Here is a 6,011-nt window from a genome sequence, read left to right on the forward strand (position 1 = left end):
CAGTATGGTGGTTTTTTAGAATATTGGGAATCAATCTACCTCATAATCTAGTAATACCACTCATGGGAATATACCCAAAAGATGTTCAGTCATTCTACAAAGACATTTGTTGAACTATGTTCATAGCAGCATTATTTGCAATAGCCAGAACTTGGAAATAGCCTCAATGCCTTTCAACCAAAGAATGGATAAAGAACATGTGGCAAATTTAAACATTAGGGCACTACTCAGAGGTAAAAACAATGACCACTTGAAATTTGCATGCAAATAGATGGAACTAGAATACACCATCCTGAGTGAGGTAAGCCAGACTCAAAAAGATAAATATGGTATATACTCACTCATAAGTGGATACTAGCTATCAATAAAGGATAATGGGCCTATAGTTCATTATCCTAGAAAAGCTAAGTAATAAGGTGAACCCTAAGAAAAAGGCATATAGATCCACCTGTAAAGTCAAAATGGACAAGACTGACTGACAAAATTGGGAGCATGGGGGTGGGCAGAGAAGGGAAAAAGGAAGTGGAAGAGGAGGGGAGAAACAGAGGAGTAGAAAAACTTGAGGAAAAAGGATAGTCTAGATGGAGGAAGGAAAAAGATGAGAGCAAGGAATGATATATCTTGATTGAGGGAGCCATTATGGGGTTAGCCATAAACCTGGCTCTAGAGAAATTCCCATGAATCCACGAGGATGACCTCAGCTAAGACCCTAAGCAATATAGGGGAAAGGGCCCAAAATTTTTTTTTCCCTGTAGTCAGACTGATGAATATTTTAAATCTCACCATAGAACCTTCATCCAGCAACTGATGGAAACAGAGGCAGAGACCCATCTTGGAGCACTGGGCTGAGTTCCCAAAGTCCAGCTAAAGACTGAAGGAATGAGACTATGAACAAAGAGGTCAAGACCATGATGAATAAACTCACAGTCTACTTGAGCTAATGAGAGCTCACCAACTCCTGCCAGACAGGGAAGAAATAAACATAGTTCCAAACTAGTTCATCTGAATGTGGTTGACAGTTGCATAGCTAGGGCAGACTACGGCTCATCAGGATTTATTTGTAATGCTTGTACTGGATTTTTTGGTAACCTATTCTCTTTGAATGGATTCCTTGCTTTTAGGGAGGGCCTTGGACTGTCCCCAAAGCAATGTGTCTTACCCTCTCTATGGAGTGGATGGTGGATAGGGTGGGTGGGGGGTAAGTGGAAGGAGTGAGAGCGAGAGAGGGAATGGGAACTGAGATTGGTATGTATAATGAAAAAAGATAGTTTGATTTCTCTTTTTCAAAACAAAAATATAATAAGATAAATAAAAGAGAGAAGGGAGATGCCAGTCGTGCCACAGTAAATTATTTCCCTCCATAGAGAAGGAGTACAAGAAAATGAAAAGAAGCTTAAACAAATATGATGGAAGGGTCAACAATGCATGAAGTATCTGTTACCACAATTTTTACTTTAACATGGATTTTTTGGCATAAAATATAGAAGTCAGATGTTCATCAACCCCCCCACCCCCAGAGCAATGAAAATTTTACAAGGGCCAAAATTCAGAATTTTTAGCACAATTCTTTACTTTGATAAGTAATTTTTAAAATGGCATCTTATATGTCATAGAAAATTTGGAGCTTCAAGTAAGTTTGCTTTCAGCATTATTAGTCAGTAAAGACTATGCTATTTCATCCACGGCTATAAAGTATGCACACAGACTATATGCATTTCATATAGTTGGCTGAAATGAGTAAAAAAGATTGCCAAATTCACTTGCTTTAGAAAACACACTGAATGGAATTCCCCTTAGTACTTTGATACTATAAAGTTTTTTTTTTACTGAAAATGATGTAAAAATCTACACTTGAGTGATGAATGTTAATGTTTTACATCCTCTGACAGAAAAAAATAATTCCACTGATATATTCTTTTTCTGCAAAAATTATTTACAGTTTCTTATAACTCGCTAACTCAGTCAATTTTGACAAGGGCATCCTTGATAGTATAACGAGCACCAAGATGTGGGTATTAGCTGTCACTGAAAATTAGATTTCTTCACAAATGTACTATTTTTAAATTACAAAACACATGACATTTTAAGTCTTTTAAAATAAACTAGAACATTATTGAATGGAAATTTAATCTAAAGGTAAGGAATAAATTAAATTTTATTAATAAATGTTTATTTTATGAGACTGAAAGCAACTGGAAAAGGATTATGTGCTCTAAAGGCATGAGGTGAAGTTAATAAGAAGGACAGGTCATTTTATGAAGGGCTTATGTATTTATTAGAAGACAAATCACCACAGAAAGGACTGCTGTGTTTCCAATGCCTTTCTCTGCCTTATTTCCCTGTACCATTCTGAACATCTTGGAAAGTATGAGATTCCACAACAAAAGGATATTATAGTATAATTCATAAGTATGTTTCATGAACTCAAATATGGGCACTGTTATAGATTGAATGTATCCCCTGTGAATTTCCTGTTGCAGCTCCTACTCAAAATAACAGCATCACTAGGTGCAGCCTTTTTTTCTGGGAGTAGGCCATAATGACTTTCCTCTTGAGGACGGCAGTAAGGTTGTTGTTAAAGCGAATTGCCACAGCACTTGCTCTTCCCTTTCTGCTTTCCCTCCCACTCACAGCTATGTCTGAACATGTGTTCTCCAGAGACCCTAACAACAAACGTTTTTGAAGGAAGAACATCAAACCTCTCTGGGTATCACAGTCTTTATCTTGGATTGCACAAAAATGAATCGAAGACCTGGACAGACATAAAATGGACCATCAGCAGGAGATAGCAATTGAGTTGCCACTTTAGAAAGCATTATCCATAGAGTTTTACTATCATAGTAATATCTACAGCATATAAAACATCTCTAATATCTATGTGTCTCTATTTTCTTTCCACATCTGTTTTGATTTCAAACATTACATAAAAGCCATATTCTACTCTATAGAGGGGGAAGTCACTTTGTACATTGATATAAAGCCATAAGACTTTCACATACTATATAGAAATGAAAAGAAAACAAGGAACTCAAATGAAAGAAATTCTACCATTATGTAAAATTGTATCTAAAATAAATTTACATATTAAAAAATATACAAATGCTGATAGAACATTAATGATAAAAATTTGTTGTAATCAAATAACATTTGAGAGTTAGAGCAATTTTTGACAAATTCCAGACTAAGGGACTAAATTGTTTTGATACAGTTGAAATGGTCTATAATTCATGAAAGAAATCTAAGAAGAAAAAGGGACTAAAAAAGACAAGTGGTTTGATATGACCAATTAGAAATGCCATTTTGGAGATAATACATACATACATACATACATACATACATACACGAAGGGAGTGAAGGTATAGTCATAAAGTCCTGTAAATCTAGGAATCAGCAAGCTGAAGCAGGAGGATCGCAAGTTGGAGACAGCTTAGGCTATGCTAAGAAGGCAACAAATAAGATGGAAAAACATTTAAGTAGTAGTAAGCAAGCAAGTGAAACAAACCCCTAAGGGATAGGATAATAATGGTGATCTTTCCTAAGGGGTAGGATAAGATAATAGTGATCTTTCCAATGGGATAGGACAATAATAGTGATCTTTACTTCTGAAATCTGTTTTATTTAATCACCCATCCTATAAACATTTATTGATATTCATTTTGTTGCAAATGACAAAAAATATTACTATTAAGAAAAAAATCACTGTATCATAAAATAACACAGATACTTTGGTTTATCATGGTATCATGTGCATTTAATAAACCCAATGTGAATAGAAATATTCTAATTTGAAATTACATTTAAAATTCTTATCAGATGAAAATTATTGCTTAGTTTGGCTAGCCTTGAAATAATTTATAACAATTTTATTAGCCTACAGTTAAGACAACATAAACAATGCAATCCCTATTTCATGATAAAGTCTGAATAACCCATTTAATTTGTTGAATGCTATAAATGTAAAACAAGCAGTTCTTTGGCACTTTATCATATCACCATAAAATCTAGAACTGTTTAAGTTGAATCCTGGTAAGTTTAACGTTGCCAGTACAATATATATGTAAACAGTTAAGTCAGCCAAGGCACTGTACAAAAAGATAGGAATAAATAGAAATGAAAGTAAAAGTGCCAGATATCATGAACAAAAATAATAATGAAAGGTATTTTTGTAGATTCTGAGTAAATACATTTTTTCAGAAAATCATTTAGTGAAGGTAGATATCAATGAGTGAAAATATTTAGGAACATGCATAGGAAACAGCCAGATATCAATTAATGAAAAATTTGATAACCATGAAAATTTCTGCATATTTTTCCAGATAAAATTAGAATCATTTTAGATATTTGGATTAGAAAAATTACATGGTCTAATTAATGTTTCAAATTCAGTCTTACTACTATGTGAAGAAAAAAATAATCTATACTGAAGTAGTCAGTGGGTGGTAAGGTACACAGTATAGCAATCAATGAGGCCAGATGCTCAACTCTATGAAAATCATAAACATCAGTGATTACAATAATGAAATTCAACATTGATCATAGAAAATATTTTATACATTTGGGTGAGTTAAAGACACAAAAGATTCTGAGAAAATTAATAATGCAATATAAACCAGAAGTGCACATTTTAGCATTTTCTTTACAATTCATATTTGTATAAGAGCGTCATATCACTATTTCCCAATCTCAGAGACTTTGATAGATTTATATTTTTTTCCCTTAGAGATGTGGGAGGCAAAGAGATGAGGCCTACCTGTGGAGGGGATGGTGACAGATAAAATGAATAGGAAACAGCATATTCACAAATGCAAGATGGCAATAAGGAAATAAATCTCAGAGTAACATCTGCTGTTCATCCTACCAGCTATCCTTCCTAATTATTTTGGTAACAGCACTTTGAGGAATGACTTTTCCCCTTCAGGAAAGTCAATGGTATCTTGACATGTTCAGATGTTAGAATAATGGTTCTAACACTCTGTACAATGACTATAAAAGGTTAAAAAATCTTAATTTAGTGAAATATTTCTTTTTTTATTGTTTTAACCATGTAATTGTCTTTTGGGGTATAATTTAAAACACAATAAGCAGAAATCTCTCTCTGTTTCATTGATTATTTATGGCAAACAGAAGCATGGTTATATTCTAGTTATAACATGTCAGATTTATTTTCTACATTGGAGAAGAACTGCACATTTTAATTAAATTTAAGGTGCCCACCAGGAATAATAATATTATGTGAGGAATTGCTAGTAATGTCTTAAGAAACACTGCATTTCTTCACTGTAGCCATTGTTATGTCTACATGATTTTTTAAAAAGAGGAAAGCATTTTAGTGCAATAAATTTCTTATTCAGCTGTATATTTTGGTCATTGATGCATGCCTCTTTAAATTATGATGAGTGATATGTTCTATGTATCCATTTCAATCATATTTAGTACAGTAATAATAATGCTACTAAAATAATAACAATGTTGGTGATGTTTTTCATTTTGATGATTCATTTTCTGATGCGAACATGAGGTATACCTATTAATAACATCTTTTCAATGCTTCTACATCATTTTAGTCTGACTTTCATCTTTAAAAACTAATGTGTATTGATTTCTATTATCATAAGAGGGGAAACTCTAACGGTTTGATCTGTTCAAAATATACAAACTGAAGATTGAAGAATTTATTTTCTCAGGTATCAAAAAAGTAACAGGGTATTTTTCTTTCCAATGCAAACTCTGAAGGACATCCAAACAATTCTGTCTTAGAAGACAACATTTACCGGTTGAAAAAATTAATCACTAAAGAGTAATCACCTACTGATTTTCTCCTTCAGCTATTAGTTTATGAGGCTATTGATGCCCTCCAGATATAATCACTGTAGGGAACACAAACTAAATAGGAACCCCACTGGCCTGAAACATGTCCATTTTATTTGGGGAACATAAGATTTGATAGCTAATAATGTCAATCAATGAGGGGTACATACATATATTCATTTAAACATATATGTATCGAGAAA

The sequence above is a fragment of the Microtus oregoni genome, unplaced genomic scaffold, assembly GCF_018167655.1.
Source record: "Microtus oregoni isolate MIOR12 unplaced genomic scaffold, Mior012 000000F_ref0000247, whole genome shotgun sequence".
Taxonomy (NCBI): Eukaryota; Metazoa; Chordata; class Mammalia; order Rodentia; family Cricetidae; genus Microtus; species Microtus oregoni.